General features: G+C 35.2%; 1 long non-coding RNA gene across 1 annotated transcript; it reads left to right on the forward strand.

The window, feature by feature from the left end:
* Nucleotides 1-293: 293 nt before the first annotated feature.
* Nucleotides 294-25,416, forward strand: LOC130681034 (uncharacterized). The gene is made up of 2 exons (XR_008994076.1): nucleotides 294-522; nucleotides 25,168-25,416. It is a non-coding gene; the product is annotated as an uncharacterized LOC130681034 (long non-coding RNA).
* Nucleotides 25,417-25,828: the final 412 nt, after the last annotated feature.

Here is a 25,828-nt window from a genome sequence, read left to right on the forward strand (position 1 = left end):
TTGTTGACAAGTTGAAAGTGATGATGATTCTCAAATTCTTTACCTTTGTGAGCATAAATTGGAAATTTTATTCAGAGAGCAAGAAGGAAGCATATAAACATATCCCAGGGGATAACAATTTAGGAAATGCTGACTTGACCATAGCTGTTTCATGTGTCTTTAAAAATATAAAAAAACAGCCAAAATAGGATTGTTGGAGGCTCAGGTATGAAATATGATCTAGTAACTCCTAAATCAAATTTGGTTTTAAAAGATTTCTTGAAGGGGGGCCATCAGGTGAGAAATTGGGGAATCAACAGAGGTGAGGCCTAGAACCTCACCCCCCGTTTTGAGAGAAATCTTCTGCATCCGTGGATGTTTTGTTGCCCTCGTCTAGCTTGGATTAATACTTAGTCTATAGGCACACACCTGATCATCTACATTTGCCCTCTTACAGCACTAAATTATGTTTTCTACCTTTATCTTGCATCTACCTACCACTTCAGCATTTTGTTAAAAATAATAATAATAATAATAACAATAGTGATAAGGGAGAAATGTGGGATTCACATACAAATCAAGTATTAATATCAAATGAATATTCATATTTGACCTGATTGTTTATAGTTCATAATGCGTGATCAAAACCGAAAGTTTCTGTGATGACTGCCCTTGCACTGTTCACCATGTTAGAACTTATTCACTATGTAAGAATTTGTTCACCATGTAAGAACTTGTTCATTATGCTTCAGAAGATATGAGACTGTTGAGAATTAGGCCTGGGGTTGATTAATGATTGTGCATTGACTCCCCTATACAGAATTTTATTGTTGTTAACAACCATTTGATCAATAAATATGAGAGATGCCCTCTCAAAAAAAAAAGAAGATTTCTTGGCAACTCATTAACAGAGAACAAGCTGGTGGTTGCCATAGGGAAGGGCAGAGAGAGGATAGGTGAAATAAGTGAACTAGGGAAAAAATTACTGTGAGTTTTGATATCTTGTCCTGGGTGATGGTTACATGGGTATATATACATGCCAAAATTCATTGAGATCTACACTAAAATTTGTGCATTTTATTTTATGCACCCCAATTTTAAAAAGGGAAGAAAAATAAAAGACTGCTTAAAAAACATGAATCTCCACTATCTATACAGGCAAGAATTTCAGCAATGAAGTTGGCCTTTTGAGCATGTCTCTTTAGCATTCAAATTGGCTGTCTCTTTACTACATATAAGCAGTTCCCTCCCTGCCCACTATCTCAAGGGTTATCATGAAGCTAAAATTACCTGATAAAATAATAATAATAGCAGCTAATATTTACGTACAGATTAAAAGGTGCTAATGCTTAGATATTTTCCTATTCCTCTTCCAAACCCGAAAAAGGTTGTTATTATCACAACTTTTCATTCAAAAGTGAGGAAAACAGAGGCATGAACATTTAAATAACTAAGCCTAGTTTACCCAGGTATAAGTATCCATGCCTAGGACTGAGTACAAAGCCTGAACTCCAGAGAACATAGTAACGTGCTCTAGAACTCTAAGAAATTATCAATCCATTACAGGTCAAGTCTGGCTCACTGAAGGTGGTGTGCAGACCATGAATGATAATTGTTGAGAAGTTTATATAGATTCACTGAGGTTATGAAAGGGCTGAAAAACATGTTTGTACATTTGGAATATTTAAAATTTAGACATATATAAAATAGTTTTTTTCTGTTTAAGGATTTTTTTCTTATTATTGATATTTGTTTCATTTAGCAATTATTATTGGGTGATTACTCTGAGCCAGACTGTACTAAACATTGTAAAAAAATAGAGATGAATTAGACAAACTCACTGCCTCTAAAAAGACAAAATAGAGTTTATGTGCGTATATATGTATACACACATATGTATGCATGCCTGTGTTGAAGGACAGGACATGATCTGTGCCACGGCAAGTTCATAATGTTCTCTTCTGGCTCACTAAGTAATGGCCATTACGTATATCACTTTTCATCTACGTTGGTCCTTCAGCATTTCTAAGAAGAAGTCACAGCCTTACATGGGATGCAGGAAGAATATTTTCACCCCAAAAGTGTAGTACTGTTACATCTGTGCAGAACTACATGATCAGGGAAGACACTCTCCGTGTAGCTTGATCATCAGGGCTCTCTGACCAGGCAGTAGATAATAGTGCCTAAATGAATGTGTGGTAGGAGATGGCCCTGCATTACTACCAGAGTATGTAGATATTTGCAGGGGTCTAATGTTTGAGTACTTATTATCAATGCTGGATGGAATTATAAATTCAGTTGCTCAAGGATAAAAGAATAAATTTATAGCTACATCTTAGAAGGCAAATAAACAAAACAATTGCCACAGGCTTTATTATATTTGTTGTTTGTTGTTTCTGAAAATTTATATAATGGTTGTGAAAGATGCCAGATTGAGAATGACACTAAAAAATAAATTCAGTTTATTCACAGATAACTCATTAGAAATTCAATTTCCTAAGAAGACTTCTTACCTCTAGGCTTATCAGTCTAATGTAGGTGTCTTGCTACACTTAGATATCTATTTGGATTTTGTAGCACCAGAGTTGAACAGGAATACAATCCTGAATCACCATGAAGGGTCAGAGATCAGATTCTAGAGCCCGAATGCCTACAGGTAAGTCACTTAAGTACTCCCTGACTCAGTCTCTTTATCTGTAAAATGAGGATAAATAGCATTATCTCATAGAGTTGTTTGTGAACCTTGAGTTAATTAATCTGTGCAGTATTTGCAAAATTAGAATGATACCTTTTATATAGTAAGTGCTCTATGGGTGTTAGCTATTTTATATGTTTAGTTAACATAGAGTTTGTCTAAAAAATTCATTAATCTAACATATTTCCGAGTTTAAGTCAACAGCACTGTTCACTCTGGTTTTCAATTCTATAGTGGTAGTGATTGCACTGGAATTAGTGGGCATAGAGAGTGAATGGCGCAGGTGCATTCGCTGAACTCAGTTATCTATAGCATCATCATTGAATGATAACATATCATGACTCTCCCTTTTGCACTCCTGTCTATTCTACTGTATTCTACCCATTTCCTCTGCTTGGATGACTTCCCTTTCAAAGCTAGACTTTCTGTAGTGGCTTTTGAGGCTGAATTCAGCCAGGACGTTTTTCTTCCTACTCATGGGAGAGTGAGTTCTGCTATCCGCTGGATCTCCACAGACCCTGTAGAGATCAGTTGCTTTGCTCTGGGATGTGAGGGAGAAGAGTTGTACTTCATGTGTCTTATTCTTGAAAGAGATAGGTTTCAGTTAAAGAAGATCCTGCAAAGCTTAAGGGTCAATAGTTTAATCCTTAATCTTCACAATATGATTATAATTCCTAGCTTTTTTATTTCAATATTGCATGAATTTAGACAGGTTCTCAGTCATGAATAAAATTTTTGTATCATACCAGCTTTCACTAAACATTATAAAAATTACAGGATTTATCTACTTGCTAAATTATCTAAGTTCTAAAGTTGAGATATAATTAAATGCAGGAAGGTAGAAATATAAGATGTAATTTGCTCTTAGAACTGAACACGTAAGAAATTGTGGCTCAGACATAAAAATCAGCAGAATTCAACAAATTTTAAAAAGGCTCAGAGTTTATACATAAGAGATCAGAGGATAGAATGGGATACGTACACAAATGATTATCATGTAGTATGTTCATGTCATACTGTGTATACCTCCTTTCTATATACTAAGTGGTTAGCTCATTATTTTACTCATATATTTTGTTCAGTGTTTCATCTCCAGGGTTTGGCTTAGCTCCTGTCACATGGTAGCACACAATATATTTACTTTCCCAACCATAGCCTCTATCATTGTCTGTGCAAATAGTACATAATAACTATAATTTTTAGTCTCATGCCACCATGTGTGGTAGTACAAAAAGCTTAGGTAGATTAAAATCATCAAAAATCATCATCATCATCATCATCATCATCATCATCATCAAGTCAGTCACTTTTATTAAACATCTACAAGGTCCCAGGCACTCTTCCAAGAGCTCTTCTAACTCATTGAATTCTCACAACTCCAGGTAGTTACTAATGATGTTCCTGCTTACACAGGATGACACTGAAGCATAGAAGACAGAAAAAATTTGTCGAAGGTCACTGAGCAGCTAAGCAATGAGCCAGGATTTAAATCCAAAGAGTCTAACTCCAAAGTGAGAAAAGATGCCAAATTGTCACAATAGGCAATAAAGGATGACAACTCAAGGGCTGCCTTGCAGATCTGGTGGGTGTACTATCCTATGAGGAAAGCAAGAGGTGCTCCATGCTTCCAGAACTTCCAAAGGGCATCATACTGCTAGGAAAAGCTACTATTAGATATGGGAGTTAAAAGGACAATTTGGGGATTTTGGATGTTATTGGCCTTTGAAATTTTAAAGCATACTTGTATACATTTGCATGCATCAATTGCTGAGGAAGAGCTATAAACTGTACCAGAAAACAATTAAAAAATAAGCTTTTCAGTAATTTGAAGTTACAGCATATAACAGGACAATGTGAAGTTGAATATTTAGGTCAATATGCCTCAGCCACTGTGAAAAAAAAATGACTGTGCTGAAGGGATGGTTTTACTAAAAATTCTATTTTCAAATTACCTACCTTTAAAAAAAGGAACAGTTTATATTCATAAGCACTGATACTCATATAATCTGATACAATTCTATCTTAAAGGAACATACACATGATGAATATCTTTATCTTTAGGAAAATAATTTAAAAATTTAAGTTAATTCTAATATTATCAGTTATGCCACACTGAATGTTTTATATAGCATGTGTTACTGTAGTCAATATTCTTGAAGCATTTATCTAGGTCTAGCAGGACATAATTTTTTAACATTTATTTTCTATTTAGGGTACTTGGTGATTCAAAATTGAAATAACTTATTTAAGGTCATATTGTAAGTTACTCAAAGTTCTAGAACTAGTTCTTCTATGTCTTAATTTCCTACTAATTTTCAGCAGGCTACATGATTTTATTTAGTTAAAACTTACCTCTGCCAAAAATACTTACATTCAGGTAATATGGTTAAGTAAACAAAATCTACATTGTACTTTTCCTACAATATTACTTGCTTTATTTGAGTCTATATGTTTATTTGAAGCTAACCGTGTGATCCATGTGAGAGGGGTGTCTCTGCCTGGGGACTTCTGACTAGGAAGGTGCCTGACGGAGTTTTTTGGGAGACCTGAGAAGATGATGTGAAGATGGAGGCAGAGACTAAAATGGTTGGCCACAAGTCGAGGAAGTCAAAGTTGCCTACAACCACCAGAAGTAGGAATAGTCAAGAAGTATTTTCCCCGAGGTCCTCCAGAGGGGATGAGGCCCTGCCACCACTCAGAGCTTAGACTCTGTCTTCCTAACTATGAGAGAAAAAAATTCTGTTGTTTTAAGCCACAAGTGTGTGGCAGTTACTCAAAGCAGCCACATGAAACTGATACACCCAGTCACACCTTTGCACCCTTTTCTAGCTTTCCTGACATTCCTTATCATGTGTTCACTGATGATATATTACAGATGACAGAGACAGTTTTTATCTATCTCAAAATCTTTATCTCTCAATCAAAAATTTATCTCAAAATCACATGGGTTCCTATATATATCACCACACACACTTTTATCTTGAGGATGCAGTAATTATAGTGATCTGAATTGTAAAATCATGACCGTAGAACCATGAGTAATACGGAAGTCCACACTCAGAATAGACACTGAAAGGAGTAGCAAAGGAAGAGATCAAAGAGGACCCAAAGTCGGCTACAATCGTAGTGTGTTAGAGGGTTAAAAAGGAGAGAAGGTGGTTAGAATTCAGTGCAAAACATGGCAAAGAACACAAAATTAGAGACATCTGGGTTCAAGACTCAGCTCTAAATTTTAAGAGTTATAATAATTTGGGCAGCTAGCTAAGTCTTCCAATGTTTCAGTTTCCTCATCTGACAAACTGTAATAATAATGGGCACCTATCCTATTTTTTTACGTGTGATGGGATAAAGAATATAAAATAATAAAATTCCTGAGATGTAAAGAGTGCTTAATACATTTTAGCTATTGGTATTTTTCTTTTTCTTATTCTTGTTATTCTCACATATTATTTGAATGAAACTTCTGGGTCTGTCCGTAAACCTTCTCACAGATAAATGCTAGGGTAGTAGAATTTGTTATAATGGTGCTCTTGTCTAGCATGCTCAAAAGATAAGCTCTAGGCTGAAAATAGGCCCATCCTTATGAATAAAACTTCCCAAGACAATTGTTTGGTTTAGTATATTATGGCATGAATTTGAATTAGAGATCTAAGTTTGAATTTAGGCATATCATATAAACTTTAAAGGCAAACACTCTCTTCTAATTGCTAAATGAAACTAAGTATTTAGGAGAAGTGGGTAAGAGAACTCATGGAGATCTGCACAATTTGGAGCTCCTGTATTCCAGCATCTGTGACTCCTTCATTTGTTTCCTTATTCATTTTTTATATTTCTGACAATTGTGCACTTCTGACCTATAATTTTATTTTCATTATTTTAAATCAATTATGCTTTGATATACTAAGGAAACTACTTTGTCAGGTTTCAATCCACTGTTAAACTTCTGTGTTTTACCTCGTGAATACATTGTTAAAATATCATGGGAATATAGGAAGAATTGTCTTTATTAACTTTTTATTTCCTGATAGAGAGGAAAGCCAGTGTGAGTGTGTGTTTGTATATGTGTGTGTTTTGGAGATAATTTTTCCCAAATACCTGAAATGAAGTTAGGCAATTTTAATTGTCAATTCACAGTATATGTTTTTTAAATATGACACTAAAATGCTGAAGTGCATAATTATACTTGAATGAGAAAGAATTTATATGTATACCATTTCACATTTTATGTTAATGGGGATTACATGAACAAAACACTGTGCATTCAGATAAGAATATATTCTTTGTTGCTTACTAAGTAAGGAAGTTTTTCACTTGCATTTTCTCCAAAAACTTGAGAGTTAATTTAGCAAATAGTTACATCATCACATAATCAATGAGATTTTAATTCATATGGCTGGCAAGAAACATTTCACTCTAAATGACATTCCTAAATAAGTGTGTATTTTTTGTTTTGTTATTAATGTTATAGTTTTGTAGTTTTGTTTTGTTTTTGAAGCTGCATGTTGCTGTCCCTTATTCTGTCCCTTTAGGTGTGTGGGAAGAGACAGATAGTAATTGTTACATTTATTATGGTAACAATGTGCACTGTAACAGATATATACTAAAATCAGTACCTAACCACAGTAAAAAACAAATGTCCTCATTCTGTGACACCAGGGAGTGTGTGAGCACTGTTCTGTCCCACATCATCTTTGAAGTTCCAGACTACAAAAGCTGTGTCAACTAGAAAAGTAACTCCCAAAATTGCTAGCAGTTTTTGACATCAAGTCTAAAAAGAGAAAAGTTTAAGAAGTCGCACATATTTCACAGTCTGGTTTGAAATTTATATATTTCACTTCTGGTACTATTCTGTGGGTTAGAAAGGATGACATGATCCTATCTAAATGTAAGCTGGGGGAAGGCTGAGGAATGGGGTTCCAACTGAGCAATTTCTTCCCCCAAATCTGTTACTGAGAAGGGAAAATGTGGATCTGCCACAGCCTGCTCTTGAAGGACTTAATATTCATGCACACGTTGGCCTGCCCTCTAAGGATTTAATATTCATGGACACGTTTTTCCCAACCCTCAGAACATAGCCCTGATGGATTTTTACTCTCCTTACCTTCCTCCATATTCTGATATCTCAGTTGCTGATTTTTTTAAAGTTATTTTTCTCTTCCATTTTTGAACTTTTATTTTGAGGCAAATACAGTATTATATTTGGAAACTTTGACACCCTTCTGTTAATGGACTTATCAAGCAGCACAGAAAATCAGTAATGATGTAAATGACCTAAGCAGAACTTTCAATCCACATGATTTAATTGACATTTATGGAATATTTCATCCAACAACAATTGAAGCATAAGGAACATTTCCTACTTCATTCTGTGAGGCTAGTTCTACCATATACCAAGCCAGATGAAGTCATAGGAGAAAAACTACACAAAAGTTCTCATCAACAGAGACCAAAAATTGTGAATAAAATATTTGCAAGTGAGTTCAAAAATGCAGGGAAAAATTATACACCAAGTACAACATATACCAGGGAAGCAACAGAGATTCAACACTCAAAAAAATCAATGTAATTTATCACATTAACTGGCTAAAGAAGAATAACCATCTAATATATTAATTGATTGAGTAAAAGCATTTGACAAAAGCCAATACCCATTCATGATGCAAACTCGCAACAAACTAGGAATAAGTGGAAGCTTCTTCACTTGATTTATTTAAAAAACCCACCAATGGAACACCTTGCACTGAGTGGTGGGGGACCAGACACATTCCCCCTAAGGTCATGGACAAGGCAAAGATGTCCTTTCTCACCATTCCTAGTGAATATTTTACTGGAAGTTCTAGTCAGTGCAAAAGGACAAAAATTTTGAAAGAATAAAAAATAAAAATATATATACAGATTCAAAAGGAAGAAATAAAACTGTATTTTCAGGGAGAGTGATTATCTATGTAGAAAGCTCAATCTACCAAAAGTCTCTTGGAACTAATAATTATAACACATTCACAGGAAACCTTAAAGGTTAATATGCAAATGCCTTATTTTCCTATATGCCAGCAATACCAAATTGGAATGTGTAATTTAAAAAAATATCACTTGCAATGCACCAATATACACAAAACTTACGTGTAAATCTTATAAAAATGTACACAGGCTCTATATGCTGAAAAGTACAAAACACTGATAATGAAAGAAATTAAAGAGGATCTACATAAATTCTGAGTTAGTCCGTATTCATTATTGAAAATTAATATTGTTATGATATAAATTCATCCCAACTTGATCTATATATTTGAAACTATATAAATCAAAGCCTTAGCAAGACATTTTGGAGATATTGACAAACTGATTCTGAAGTTCCTGTGGAAAGGCAAAAAAGACCTAGAAGAGTCAACATAATTCTAGGTGCTGTGGAAGGAAGAGGAAAAAAAAGGAAAACAAAATTGAAGGACTAACAATATGTGATTTCAAGACTTACTGTAAAGCTTTAGTAATTAAGGAAGCATGTTACTGGTGACAGAAAAGACATATAGGTCAGAAAAATGTAACAGAAAACTCAGGCACAGACCTATATAATATAATTAATTGATTTTTGCAAAGATACAAAGGCAACTTAATGGAGGAAAAATAACTTTTCAATAAATGGCACTGGAAAAATTAGATGATTGTATGCAGACTAATGAAACCAGCCATATACCTTACATCCTACCAAAGTTATGACAAATTGGATGGTAAACTTGAATGTAAAATGCAAAAAAAAAAACCACAGATGAAAATATAGGAGAAAATTTGGTTTGGCTTTGTCAGTCAGTTTTCAGATACTACACTAAAAGTATGCTTCATGAAAGTAAAAAATCAATAACTTAGACTTTATTATGAAAACCACTGCTCTACAAAAGACAACGTTAGAATAGAAAAGACAAACCACATTGGGAGATGTTTTCAGAGCACTTCTCTGATAAAGAATGTATGTCCACAGTAAACAAGGAACACTTACAACTCACCACAAATATTTAACTAGCCCAATATAAAAAAAAAATGGGTAAAATATCTGACCAGACAGCTCATCAAAGAAAATATATAGATGACATGTAAGCATTCAAAAAGATGTTTGTTATACTAATGATCAGAGAAATGCTAGTCAAAACCCTCAATATCACCTTATATCTTGTTAGAATGGCTGTTCTCAAAAAGGAAATAAATAAAAGTATTGATAAGGATAAGGAGAAAAGGGATAACCCTTGTGCATTATTGGTGGGAATACTAACTGATGCAGCCACTATGGAAAATAGTACAGAGGTTTCTCAGAAAATTAAAGTATTAATACTATATGACCCAGTAATTCCACTTCTGGGCATTTACCTTAAGAAAATAAAATATCTGATTCAAAAAGATATATGCACCCCTATGTTTACTGCAGCAATAAATGAACAAACAAAACTCGACTCATAAACACAGAGAAGAAACTGGTGGTTGCCATAGGGGAGGGCATTAAAATAGTTGAAGTGAATAAAGAGGTACAAACTTCCAGTTATAAAATAATAAGTCATGGGAATGAAAGATAAAGTTTAGTGAACATAGTAATATTGTAATAACTCAGTAGGGTGACAAATTATAACTACACTTATAATGATGGGCATTTTGTAATTTTTATAAACGTCAAATCACTATGTTGCACACTTGTAACTATTATAATATTATGTCAACTATACTTCAATGAAAAAACTAAAAAAAAAATTTTTAATAAAAATAAAGCAAAAAGATGTTTGACATCATTTCTTATCAGGAACTACAAATTTACACAAGAGCAGGACACCACTATACATATATTAAAATGGTTAGAATCGAAAAATAGACAATACCAATTGCTGCCAAGGATGTGGAACATTAGAATTTTCATTTAGTACACTGGGAATGAAAAATAATATAGCCACTTTGAAACACACTTTGAAAATGTCTCCCTAAGCAAAATATAGTTTTAACATGTGATCCAGCAATCCCCTACATATTTACCAAACTGGTTTTAAAAATTATGTCCTTACAAAATCCTGCATGTGAATATTTATAGTAGTTTTATTCATAATCACAAAAATCTAGAATGAACCCAGACGTCCTTCAATAAGTGAATGGATAAACACACTGTGGTACATCAGTACAATGGAATACTATTCAGTGATAAAAAAGGATGTTACCAATCTATGCAAAGACTTGGATGAATCTAAATGCATATTGCTAAGTGAGAGAAGCCATTTTGAAAAGGCTACATATTGCATGATTCTAATTATATGACATTTTGTAAAGGCAAAACTATAGACATGGTAAAAAGATCAGTTGTTGACAGGTGCTGTGGTGTGAGGTTGGATATGTGAAGTACACTGGATATTTTAGGGTAGAAATTATTCAGAAAGATATGATATGAGTAAATGCATGACCTTATGTCTCTATCAAAACCTATAGAACTGAACAACACAAAGGAAACTTTATACTAATTAAAAAATGTTAGGATAATGGAGGATTCCATTTTGTAAAATAGGGGAAAAAGAGAACACTCTAATTGTAATACAAATGCATTAGACAGTCTCACTAGATGAGGTGGGGGAAAAAGTGCTAGCCTATGTAACTTTGGAAATAACTTGCCTCTGTAAGACTAAGTCAAAAGGACTTGTACATAAGTATTGTACTGTAGTTGATAAAGTTGTATCCTGTGGGGGGTAAGGGTTAGCAATTCTGAAACTACTACACATTTACAGTAGAGGTAAACAATTAGTTAAATAAATGGTAGATGCTGAGTCCAAGTGTCTTGTTGTATTCATGAGAAGTTAGAGGCCATCAGGGAAAAAGAATATAGTATAAAATGAATATTCATAAGTCTATTACAATGTAAATAAATAGGTGGAGAGAATAGACTAATTTCCCAAATACAAAAATTCTAAAGAATGTATGTAGATACTCTGTTCTCAAGTATGTGGCCCATATCTCCCTATTCCTTAAATGTAGACTGTATATAAGCTACCATCCAAAGAGAACCAGATGGAATTAAGAGACAAAAAAGTAATTTTGCAGTAGAGAAATCTAACAAATACTATCTTAGCCAGGTTATCAAGATGAACCTCAATAATGATATGTTCTAGTATGTTCCTTTGATATGATCTGATGAGAATGACAATTTATCTCTGCAGTTTCCCTCTGAAACATATGTAACTTCAGTCCTACCATGAGAAAAAAACATTAGATAGATTCCAATTATGGGGCATACTAAAAAGATATCTGACTAGTACTCCTCAAAACTGTCTAGGTCATTCGAAATGACAAACATCTGAGAAATTGTCACAGCCAAGAGGAGACTGAGGAGACATGACTACTAAGTTTAATGTGTTTTTCTAAATGTGATCCTGGAACAGAAAAGGACATTAGGTAAAAAACTAAAGAAGTGTGCATACAGTATAAACTTTAGTTAACAATAGCATCAATACTGGTTTCTTAGTTATGACAAATGTACCACGCTAATGTAAGATTTAAACAATAAGGAAAACTGGGTTTGGGTTCTATAGGAATTCTACAATTTTCTCAAACTTTATGTAAAGCAACAACTGTTATAATTTTTTTAAAGGTAAATTATTTTGGAAAACTCTGAAAATTGTGTTTTATTATAATAACTGATTCAGAGTAGCATTATCTGGGAAATCATTTCTGATCTGAATTGAAGACGCTTTCCAATGAATAATGGGACTTCCTTTAATCAAATATATACAACTAGTGATTCATTCTATCCTATCTGGAGGATTAGTTTTAAATGATTAATTAAGACCAAGATTATGAAACCCTTCTTGCTAGCTTTTAATATCTCCTGGCTTTTCCCTTTCAGGGTACTGTCTTATGAGATTCTTCCATGGGGTTTGTTCTTTGCCTACCAAGTAATAGACAGATTTTTTCCATTTTCTTTTTATTATTATTTTTGCTCTGCTACCCTGTGTCTTATCCTTTGATATCTCTTTGTTTCTTACATTTAACCAGCCACCACTTACTCTTACCATGCAATATAACAACTGCAGAATGTACTCAGATCTTAGTGCATTATTATTATGTATAACAGTGTAGTTATACTATGCTTTTTGTTAATTTGCTTGAAGTGCACAAATACAATTAATTTAAGGTACAAAGTGTTCTTTTAAGTGGATTTTCAATGGTAAAATTGTTCATAGATCTGTTCTTTTCAATTAGTGATTGCTTCTGTGGATTAAATGTTATGCTGTACTACCTTATCTGAAATACACACTTGATGTAAACGGACTCAGTTCAGTGAGGAAGTTATGTCATTGTTTCAAGGAATTTAATTTTACTTATCACTTCCACCTATCAAGTGAGAGCTCTCCCTCTTGCAGAATATCTTTGGGTCCCTCTTATTTTTAAGGCATATCAAGAGTAGAACATTTTATCGGTATTTTTCAGTATAGATCAGTATGCTGGCTTCCATTAACACCCACTAGGAGAGGACTGATCTTAGGTAAAATTGTCCTGGGAGCCTTTTGCTTTTCTGCCACCTTATTTCTCTGTGCACACATGTCCAAGTATAAGTTTTGAGTAACGATAAAATAAGGCTCCTATCCTGGCTATGACAAATACATTATTGAATAGTGTGATTTTTGTGGAAGGGACTTCTGTTCCTCAAATTTCTAAATAAAATAGGAACAATAATATTTTACTTAATAGGTTTTTTTTTTTTTGGTGAGCATTAAATTGGTAATTTGTGTAAAGTATCAGAAGAGTGCCTCTGGATAATAATAGACACTAAAAATTAGCCGCTATTTCAGCTACAGGAATCTTCAATCTAATGCTGCACAAATGTTCTGATGAAACATCCAACTTCGCCATCTCAGGGATTCCCAGGCTTTCATGTTCACTCACTCATTCCTGTGGCACAGCTAGTGCGAAACATGGTCATGTCTAAAAGCTTGTAATCAGTTTCAGACGTGAAGCAACAATTCAGTAAAGGGCTCTTACATAATGGACACCATCAGCAACTTAGGAAAAGCAGATTCTGGAGAGGAAAAATGAACTTACAGAGTGCTGCATTGTCTCTCTGCTAATTTACCTGTATGACAGTTCAGATATTCTGGGGAATATTTAGCAGCCTTGAGTATGTGTATGTGGAGGTGTGAGAGGTAGAAGCAGAGAAGTCTTGTATAAAACATCAGACTTGCTGAGACCAAAAAAAAAAAAAAAGGTAAAGAAGTGGAATAGTTTTTCAACATACAAAAATTATAAGCTCAAAATAATGAGAAGTTCACTTCTCATATTAAGCAATAGTGTTCTTGCAAAAAAATTTTCTTTTTAATTTGAACTGATTTTAAATTGTTACTTGCATTTTAATATTTTATTCCATTTTACTCTCAATTGGTATTATAAGCAAGGTCTTAATATCCTACCTCTTAATAACTTTCAACCCTCCACTGATACTTCTGCCTGAATGTGTAAGCAATATGTGTCTTTATTTCTCTGTTTATCCTTATTCTTATATTACCTCATAGTTTTTGTGTGCTAGGCAAGTATTTATTTAAAATAATTATAAGTAGACTCTCTTCTAATGGTGTAATCCAGTCAAACCATTCAATGTTGTTTTTACTTTTGTATGGATTTGGAAGTATTCTGAATTTTCTAGTAATTGTATATTTTGTTATCTCATGCCACATTCCTTCTCCTAGGTCATTAAAGTTAAATTGCCTAAAAGTAGTTGCCTATCTAAGTAACATTTCTATCAGATACTATCCATTTGAAAGCATTTTGTGTGCCTGAAGTTTTGCCACCTAAATTTCCTAGATTGTTTTCAGTGCTCACTCCATGATGCCACTTTCTGACCCACTAAATTAGTCTTTTGTGTGTTATGCTGTTTTGAAAGTACTCTCAAACCAGAGGCAGATTAGTCCTCAGATTTCTCCTCCTCACTTTTTGTGTTCTGTCTTCAAAAATTGTCAGATTTATTAGGCACTGCTTCTTTCTTTTGTGATTCCAAGCTGTGACTATTTTAATTAACTTTTTCTTATTAAGAATTCTGTGAACATGGCTGTTAATTGGCATTTCTAATAGTCCCTCTTCAAAGATTCCTGTAGATTTAAATAGCCTATCAGGGATAGATTTGTTACAGCATAAGGGCTTCTGATTTCTCCTTCTCTCGTGTAGAAGTACTGGGTTTGGTGAAGTTGGGGGATCCTGCAGGGAAAAATCGAGGTGAGAAATGTAGCTCGATCATTAGTGATGACAGATAGAATCCCACACGATGTGGATTAACTTGAATCTGCTCTTCAGGGCAACATTATATCTGAGAGAGACTTCAAGCAGTGTTCTTAAGGGGGACAGGGCAGGGATTAGCATACATGCCAGAAACAGAGTTTGGAGAATGGTCCAAAGACCAATAGGAGCGGTGTAAGAAAGGGTCTATACACTCTTTCACAATGTTTCCCAGCTTCTACTCAAAGGATTTGTATTCATTTATTCTTTTTCATCCACAGGCCTTTTAGGTATTCCCTGATCAGTCCCATTGTGAGTTGGACTCAAGCAAACCTTGTGATCCTCTGTCTGGTTATGGTAAGCAAGTGATTACTGCAGAGCAGTGAAGGTGAGACCTCTGTGGATGGGACACGGTTTCCTCAGAAGGTTGAGAGCCATAACTGTATCTTTTTTCCTCAAGAAAAATGAAAAGTAAAGAAAAAAACTTATTTCACACTGGAAAAAGGAAAAATCTCTTAGTCTTGAGCACAGAAACTTCCGAATATTAGAGGTGGTGAACTTCTTAATATTGAAGGACATAGACTCCCAAAGTGTGAAATGGGGAATTCTATGCTCCCTCCCAACCCCAGATCATCTAGGAGATGAGAAGGAAGTGAAAACAAACAAACAAACAAAAAGGTAATATGCGTCTGGGGTTCTGCCAGTTCATTGCTTCAGTGGTTATCTCAGGACTGCAGAGGATATAAAGGGGCTTCCATAACTAGGGCAAGATGGATTTGGGGAGATGTCAAAATGGCATTTTAAAAGTAAGCCATTGCTTTTTTATTTCTTCAATAATTCTGCTTCCAGTGCTTATTTTCTTTAAGAGAATTTGGCTGTGTTGAAATTGCATCAAGGTGAAAAAGTAGGAAGACTAGAAGTAAGGATTCACTGTTTCGCAGTTAGATGATAGATACAGATTTATATAAATAAATAAATGAATATATTAATAAATACATATATACACACTCTCTTTCTAAGTACCACTGATGGGGAATTAGCAGAAAAATTGAGGCCAATTAATCACAAGGGAACATTTTACCATCTGGATATAATCCTTATGATCTTTTGCATATTAAAACTTAAATATTAAACTCTTCATTTATTAACACAGTGTTATCTTATAGCTCATCCAATATAAAAAAATGGAAATAATATTTTATAAGAAAGAAAGTGGAAAAGGAACAAAAAGCCCTCTTTTCAATGTTGCCTAGATTCATCCCTTGATCAAGTCTTGTATGGTGTGTGGTTTGCTTTTTTTTTAAGTAAGTCACAGAAAACTTCCTTCACCAAGGCTTTAAAATAATATAATGGATCAATTAAATTATAAAAGTAATTAAGCCTTAATGTAATCAGATATATTTCTACTCCCACTTCATTTTGTAAAGATGTAAACATAATTACAATGTATACATATGTACATATATGAAATAACTCAATTTCTTTGCAAATGAACATGTAACTATTATTATTGCTCAGTTCAACCAGTACTTTTTGAGAACCTACTGATCACAGTTATGTGATAAGCAGAAATAAATGACCTGAAAACTGTACCTCAACCCTGAAATAGTAAAATGATTTTTAAATGCCTAGAATATGGCTTAGACACTTGAGACAAATGACTATGTATTCCAAGTTGGATGTACTCAGCAATGATTTACATTCTGGAGCAATTTTCTTATCTCTTCACAGAAGTGCATTTTGAGTAGCTCTTTCTAGATAATAATTTATGAAAATCAAATAAAATGATGCTCCTCAGTCCTGTTCTGTCCAGGTTTAACACTTGGAGGACAAAGATAACTTTTGAGTCATTCTCCTTGGAATCTGTCATTTTTGAAATTCATTTACATTTTCAGGAAAGCTTGTTACTGATGTGGAATATTTGTAGAAAACTGGAAATCTGTTTTAGAACTCCTTTCTGTGATTATATAGCAAAAATGAAAATTTTATTTTTGCCTAAAATAAACTCCATATTTCTTTAAAAAAAATGCTTAGAGTATAAATACATGTCCTTAATGATTCGTGAACGTGTGAGCTTTGCAATATGAGTTCAGCAATGGTCTATAGTTCTACCTGTAAAGAACATCCAACAAGAATCTTTCATAATTTTATGTAATTTAGAGGAAAGACAAAAAGCTGTCCCTGATTTTGTGTGCTAATTAGTGTCTCTTTTATGACAGCATAAAATACTCTAATGGTAACATTGAGGGAAGTTATTTGGTTATCAGCTCCTGAAATGGCGTTTGGGTGGTGTCACTAAAAATAAACATGGTATAGGAGCAGCAGGCATTCCATGTCAGCAGCTCAATACAGGCCTGCCTGAGTATAGCTTTATGTAAGTACCTGGACTGGAATGTGGGTTTATAGTCTTGTCCTTCACATTAAGGAAAGTTACTGAGTGTCATTCATTCAGTTGCTCTTATAAAGGTGACAAGGGGAGTATCTGAGGAAAAGGAAGTCAAGGTGGAAGAACGACTGAGGAATAACATTTTTGTTGTAAGGGAGGAAAAATAATTTTCTCTCTACTCTTCCAGGTTCTTGGCTGGCACCCCTCTGTAATACAAGACAGAGGAACAGAAGAAAAAAACATAATTTTAATTGCAGGTATACCTCCTGAATAGAAGGGAGAGCCCTAGGAGAACTGAGTAATCCCCTGAGATGGCCCAGGACCCCACCTTAAATGCCTTCTCCAGTTAAAGACAGAGAATGTTGGGGTGAGAAGGAGGGCAGTTATGGGAGGTTCTAGGAAAAGCACAGTAAACCAGGGTGTGGTTATTAAACAGGTTTAAGTCCATGTCTCCTTTCAGGAGTTTTAGAGATTTGGTCCTCCTTTCCTGGTACTGAGAGGAAAATTCCCTTAAATATGGAGCTTTCCCTTGCAAATGTAAATGTTTCTTGCAGAAGGGTAACTTTTACTAGGTTTTCAGAGCTTTTCCTGTGTCTGCAGTTTCTTAAAAATAACGAGCTCAAAATAATCAACATGCCAAAAAGGCATACTTTAGGGTAGCATACTTTGCCCCCTTTATAATCTTATCTTATTAAGGAGAGACTGAGTGACTTCTATTCCTCTTCAGTCCTACATCTGTAAGGAAGTGAATTCTGCCATAACTGGAATGAGTGTGGAAATGCTTTCTTCCCCAGAGCACCCGAATAAGAGCTCCACTCAGATGACATCCTGCCTTCGGTCTTCCCAGGCTTCTAACCTATATAACTGGATCAGAACTGATGATTGTTGTTTTAAGCCAGTGAGTTTGAGGCAATTTGTTATACAGCAATAGAAAACTAATGCAGATAGTTATGAATGACATATCTTTGCTTCTGACTTTGATGTTTAAAAGTATATTTTGTTTTCTCAGATGACATTTCCCAATTATTACTGTCACCCCTCTCCCTGACTTGTGTACTTCGTTAAGAGTTGTGAGAATCCTGGATATCTTTGAAATGTTCTCCCATTGGGGAAATGAACTGATGTGATATGCTCTCAGCAATTGTTGTAAAAACTGGTTGTTTTTAAAATCTTATGATAAGCTAACAATCTGGAAAATTGCTCTTTAACTTGATGGGGTAATTTTTATCTTTTTAGATAAGATACTGATTTGCATCCTTTTGAAACTTCTCAAATCATAAATGTTTATTGTATTTCTTCATTGTTAACATGATCAAGCCTCATGGATGCATATCTTTAACACCTCTTGAAATGGCTACAGTCCTTTGAACAAACTATGTACTGGAGAAAATGAGAACTGCATTTCCTTAAATCTTGTTTTCAGAAATGGAGGCATTCTTCACTAGCAAATGCCTAAGAAGCTGAACAGTTTTAAGGACTGTTGATTGAAAGACATTATCAGATAGTACTTTGTGAAGCAGGCCCTTATAAATGTGGATGCAATATTATTTGAATGAGATGCATCTCCTAGTTAAGATTAACAAAGGACTTACACAACAAAACAAATCTTATTATAAAAGGAAATAGCATATGTGTTTGTTTTTTTTTTTTACTTTGAGAACAAAATGCATTCATTACCATGACCTAAATGATCTAGCAATATCAAGGACAAAAGATTTTAGACACCGAGGACATTAGAAAATCATTGCTGGGAACACTTTTTATATTAATGCATTTTTGTTATTATTTTAAATTTAGTGGTTCTGTTTATGTCTTCTGTTACTTATCCATCATTATTTCTAAAATTGTTAAATAATAAGGTGACTAGTTAATTCACAGTTTGTATATATTTGTAAATCAGAGCTTTATAGATAAAATCCATAATGTAAGTACTAAAATTTAAGGATACTAAAGTTTTTAAAATAAAAATATAAGGATATGGATATTGAGTTGATTATTGGGGTATCACAGATCTGATCAGTTAAACATAAGTCAAAATCAATGAAATCATCTCATAAATAAATTTATTTAGATTTACTTAGTTTTAGCTTATGGGATTTGCCTTTTTTGCAGTATTTAGGAAATGTCAGTAAACTAATTTGGAGGGAAGATAATATATATTTGCATCAACAATCATATTTAATTTTTCATGTTTATTTTGACAATACTTTATAATATGTATTATTATACACATTTCACAGATGAAAACAGCAAAGCAGGTTATTTAGAGTGTAACTTGCCTGTGATGTTTTATCTAGCTATTTACATAACCAGTATTCAAATCCAGATCTTTTGACTTCTTGTCTCAGGACTTACCTAACCCTACTATTAGTTATAAATATATTCAAGTAATGGCAATCAAAATTCCTGTTGATTTTCTGAGCAACACAATAAACTTATCCTCATACTTAACTGGAGGGAATAAGATATGCAGAGTTCAGTCAACCTAAAAAGAGTGTAAAGAGGAAGAGAATTTTCCCTATCATATAATAAAACAGTATATACTGGTTAGATCAATGAAGAGATATAAAAATGGAAATAAATATATGTGAATGTATATGCATATGTATGTTTAAATATGTTTGTTATTAGTGTCTATTTTTATGCCACCCATCAGATTAACTCTAAAACTATAGGGTCTAATTGCCACCTCCAGTTCCAATCCATTACTACAGGGTCCCATCTAGTTTCTTTTTCTTTTTTCATATTTGAAACTCTTCTATCAAATAAAAACTTACTCTCCCTTTTATTTTTATTTATATATTAATATATAGAATAGAGAGAGAGGCCTAGAAGCAGTTGAGATGAACACACTTAGCTTACAGATCTTGGTTTCTAAATAATATTTTCAATTATAAGAATCATGTGTTTCTTAGAGGAATGGATATTTCAGGGCAGAGGTAAGGGAAATACAAGATGAGTCCAGAATAGTTTATTGCCAGAAAGTAAGGAAATGATTTAAAAAATCATAGGGATATGTCAAAGTGACACAGGGGCCTACTTGGAGGGACCACCACAGCCAAATCTGAGATAATTTGACCATAAAATAAAGTTAGCAATATATTATAACCCACTGAATAAAAAAATGATGAATTCACAGAGATAAACGAATGAATAAATACTTAGGAATGAAGTCTAAGCTCTTTTACATTTTAATGCTAAATAATAAAGAAAGTTGTGTTGTTAAGTAAATTCATCCATGTATACTAAAACTAGTAGATGAATACTGATTCTGAGCAGGAGAGTGTAAACACAAAGTATCTCTTCACAAATTAGATTTAAATTAAAAAAAAAATCAGTAACTTTATAGTGGAGGATTGACTAAGACTTCCTTACTGAAGAGGAAATAGTTAACATCATCAATATCAGTATAACATTGTGCCTGCTATGATGCACTAAGAGGTGCATCACTGTTGTGTCATTCCTGCTAAAAATGTTCAATTTAACTCTGGTCATGAGGAAAAACCAGTCAGACCCAAATTGTAGGACAGTCTATGAAACAACTATCCTGTAATCTTCAAAAATATCAAAGTGAGGGGGCAGAGTCAAGATGATGGCATGAGTAGGACAGTGGGAATCTCCTCCCAAAAACATATATATTTTTGAAAATACAACAAATACAACTAATCCTAAAAGAGAGACCAGAAGACACAGGACAACAGCCAGACTACATCCACACCAGTGAGAACCCAGTGCATCGCGAAGGGGGTAAGATACAAGCCACAGCCTGGTGGGACCTGAGGCCCCTCACCCCAGCTCCCAGCGGGAGGAGAGGAGTCAGAGCGGGGAGGGAGAGGGAGCCCAGGACTGCTGAACACCCAGCTCTAGCCATCTGCACCAGAGCGCAGACACAGTGCATGTGTGGGGTGCTGGAAAATAGGGAAGCAGGACAGTAGGACCTGTGAGTGGGTCTTGAAGCCAGTGGCCCTGTGAAAAAGAAAAGCGAGTGCTTTTTGAAAGTCTTAAAGGGACAGGGAACCCACAACTGGATGGAAGCATCCCAGGTCACAGTCCAGCAGCTGGAAATTCCAGGGAACTCCGGGAGCACTAACCCCCTGGACAACAGCTCTGAGACCCCTCACGGAGGTAAACAGCCAAACAGCCCCCCGTCCATTACCCCTCCAGGTCCCTGCCATAGCAGAGCAGAAGCCTGAGGCTGGCCACACCCTCAGCAACAGAGCATCCTCCATACCAGCCAGGCAAGATAAAAAGACCCAGTCTACACACAATTGCCCAACACAAGACACTAGTGGTCACAGTTGTCCCAGTAAAGAAAGGCCAGGAGCCAAGTGGAAAGAGGCTTGACTCTCCCAGCTGATAGACACGTCAATAGCACTCCACTGCACCTATCAACATGAAAAGGCAAAAAAAAAATTGATCGACACAAGACTAACACAGACAGCTTCGACATCTACATCTACCCCTGAGAAGGTACCTGGGGGATAGATTTAACCAGTCTTCCTGAAAAAGAATTCAAAACAAAAGTCATAACCATGCTGATGGACTTGCAGAGAAATATGCAAGAACTAAGGAAGGAGAATACAGAAATAAAACAAGCTCTGGAAGGAAATCAAAACAGAATGGACGAGATGCAAGAGACCATTAATGGACTAGAAAACAGAGAACAGGAATGCAGAGAAGCTGATGCAGAGAGAGATAAAAGAATCTCCAGGAATGAAAGAATTTTAAGAGAACTGTGTGACCAATGAAATGAAACAATATCTGCATTATAGGGGTACCAGAAGAAGAAGAGAGAGAAAAAGGGATAGAAAGTGTCTTTGAAGAAATAATTGCTGAAAACTTCCCAAAACTAGGGGAGGAAATGGCCTCTCAGACCACAGAGGTACACAGAACTCCCATGACAAGGGATCCAAGGAGGGCAACACCAAGACACATAATAATTAAAATGACAAATATCGCCAAGAACAAAGAATTAAAGGCAGCCAGAGAGGGAAAAAAAAGGTCACCTACAAAGGAAAACCCATCAGGCTATCATCAGACTTCTCAACAGAAACCGTACAGGCCAGAAGAGAATGGCATGATATACTTAATGCAATGAAACAGACGGACCTTGAACCAAGCATACTGTATCCAGCATGATTATCATTTAAATATGAAGGAGGGATTAAACAATTCCCAGACAAGCAAAAGTTGAGGGAATTTGCCTCCCACAAACCACCTCTACAGGGCATCTTACAGGAACTGCTCTAGATGGGAGCACTCCTAAAAAGAGCACAGAACAAAACACCCAACATATGAAGAAGGAAGGAGGAGGAATAAGAAGGGAGAATAATAAAGAATTATCAGACTGTGTTTATAATAGCTCAATAAGCAAGTTAATTTAGACAGTACAATAGTAAAGAAGCTAAGCTTGAACCTTTGGTAACCACAAACTTAAAGCCTGCAATGGCAATAAGTACATACCTTTCAATAATCACCCTAAATGTAAATGGACTGAATGCACCAATCAAAAGACACAGAGTAATAGAATGGATAAAAATGCAAGACCCATCCATATGCTGCTAACAAGAGACTCACCTCAAACCCAAAGACATACACAGACTTAAAGTCAAGGGATGGAAAAAGATATTTCATGCGAACAACAGAGAGAAAAAAGCAGGTTCTTCAATACTAGTATCAGACAAAATAGACTTCAAAATAAAGAAAGTAACAAAAGATAAAGAAGGACATTACATAATGATAAAGGGCTCAGTCCAACAAGAGGAAATAACCATTATAAATATATATGCACCCAATACAGGAGCACCAACATATGTGAAACAAATACTAACAGATTTAAAGGAGGAAGTAGAATGCAATGCATTCATTCTAGGAGACTTCAACACACCACTCACTCCAAAGAACAGATCCACCAGACAGAAAATAAGTAACGACACAGAGGCACTGAACAACACACTAGAACAGATGGACCTAATAGACATCTACAGAACTCTACATCCAAAAGCAACAGGATACAAATTTTTCTCAAGTGCACATGGAACATTCTACCAAATAGACCACATACTAGGCCACAAAAAGAGCATCAGTAAGGAACAAAACAGCAGAGGAATCACAGAACCCAAGAATGGACTAACAGGTACCAAAGGGAAAGGGACTGGGGAGGATGGATGGGTAGGGAGGGATAAGGGGGGGGAAGAAGAAGGGGGGTATTAAGATTAACATGCATAGGGGGGTGGGAGAAAGGGGAGGGCTGTACAACACAGAGAAGACAAGTAGTGAGTCTACAACATTTTGCTATGCTGATGGACAGCGACTGTAAAGGGGTTTTAGGGGAGACCTGGTATAGGGGAGAGCCTACTGAACATAATATTCTTCATGTAAATATAGATTAAAGATAACAAAAAAAAAGAAAGAAAGAAAAGGGGAATTACTTCCTGAAAAGAAAAAACTAACTGTAAATCAACAATTAATGCATGCTTGAAATATCCTTAATTTTGATCACTTAAAGGGTGTCAGATGATCAGCTAAGGAGGTACACTTTTCTGATAATATTCTTTACTCTTAAAAAAAAAGGCAGTTCCTGTGTGGTGACATCCAATGAGTTCTACACAATGGTATAAAGGGCATATCAAAGTGTGGGCACAGGGTCTGTTTGTGTTTATACAGAGGATCAAAGCCTAATTTGGCTACCCAGAAAATGAACTAAGATACGATATGAAGAAGAACTTCCAATATCAGCACTCTTAGGAAGAGTCATACCAGAAGATGATCATTAAAAAACCTCAACAAAGATCCAGGCGATGCTGCAGTTGTAGCTGCATTCATCCCACCGGTTCCTGGACTTGCCATGGGAATGAAGAAGGAGATATCTAAGCCGGCCTGTGTATACAGTAAAACAACAAATTTGACTGGATCTATACTGTTGGAACTCAACCAAGAATTAGGAGAAGTGCCAGTTGTAGCACTCCAAAATCTTACAACTACAGACTATCTACTGTTAAAAGAACATATGGGATGTGAACAGTCCCCAGGAATGGGTTGTTTTAATCTGTCTGATTTCTCTCAGACTGTTCAAGTTCAGTTGGGCAATATCCACCATATCATAGTTAAGTTTTCACAAATGCCTAGGGTGCCTAACTGGTTTTCTTGGTTTCACTGGAGATGGCTGGTAATTATAGGTCTTCTCTGGTTATGTAACTGTATTCCTATTATTTTAATGTGTGTGCGCAATTTAATTAGTAGTTTAAAACCTATACATGCTTAAGTTACTCTACAAGAAGATATGTCAAAAAAATAATCAATTTTCCCATATCTTCTTCGGTCTGCTACCTCTATAGCTTTTCTTCTTCCTTCCTAATTACAACCCTTAAATAGAATTGTTGCCTCATATCGAACTTACCGAGTATCATAATTCCTCCAAGTGCTAAATATACCTCAAAACAAATGCTGGGCATAGAAGCCACAAGGCATAAATATGCAAAGAAGTAAAAAGCTAACCTTTTCAAACAATATGGCTTCCCTCTCACTTACCAACTTTACATTTCCCTCTATGGCCCCGGAAGATGACTGGTTAGCCAGAGACAGGTAAGATTCCTCAAGGGAGGAAAAACCTAAGACAGGCACAGTCGCAGGGGGGCCATCAGGTGAGAAATTGGGGATCAGCAGAGGTGAGGCTTAGAACCTCACCCCCCACCCCTGTTTTGAGAGAAATCTTCTGCATCCGTGGATGTTTTATTGCCCTTGTCTAGCTTGGATTAACACTTATTCTACAGGCACACACCTGAACATCTACATTTGCTCTCTTACAACACTCTATGTTTTCTACCTTTATCTTGCATCTACCTAATACTTCAGCATTTTATTTAAAAAAATAGTAATAATAATAAAGGGAGAAATGTGGGATCCACATATAAATCAAGTATAAAAATCAAACGAATATTCATATTTGACCTGATTGTTTATTGTTCATAATATGTGATCAAAACTGAAAGTTTCTGTGATGACTGCCCTTGTACTGTTCACCATGTAAGAATTTATTCACTATGTAAGAATTTGTTCACCATGTAAGAACTTGTCCGTTATGCTTCAGAAGATTGGAGACTGACGAGGATTAGGCTTGGGGTGGATTAATGATTGTGCATTGAGCATTGAGCCCCCTGTACAGAATTTTATTGTTGTTAACAACCATTTGTTTAATAAATATGAGGGATGCCATCAAAAAAAAAAAAAAGAGCCTCAGTGAATTCAAAAAGATTGAAATCCTACCAACTAACTTTTCAGACCATAAAGGCATAAAACTAGAAATAAAATGTACAAAGAAAGCAAAAAGGCTCACAAACACATGGAGGCATAAAAACACACTCCTAAATAATCAATGGATCAATGACCAAATCAAAATGGAGATCCAGCAATATATGGAAACAAATGACAACAACAACACAAAGTCCCAACTTCTGTGGGACACAGGAAAAGCAGTCTTGAGAGGAAAGTATATAGCAAACCAGGCATATTTAAAGAAGGAAGAACAATCCCAAATGAATGGTCTAATG

Source organism: Manis pentadactyla, chromosome 2 (assembly GCF_030020395.1).
Source record: "Manis pentadactyla isolate mManPen7 chromosome 2, mManPen7.hap1, whole genome shotgun sequence".
Classification (NCBI taxonomy): domain Eukaryota; kingdom Metazoa; phylum Chordata; class Mammalia; order Pholidota; family Manidae; genus Manis; species Manis pentadactyla.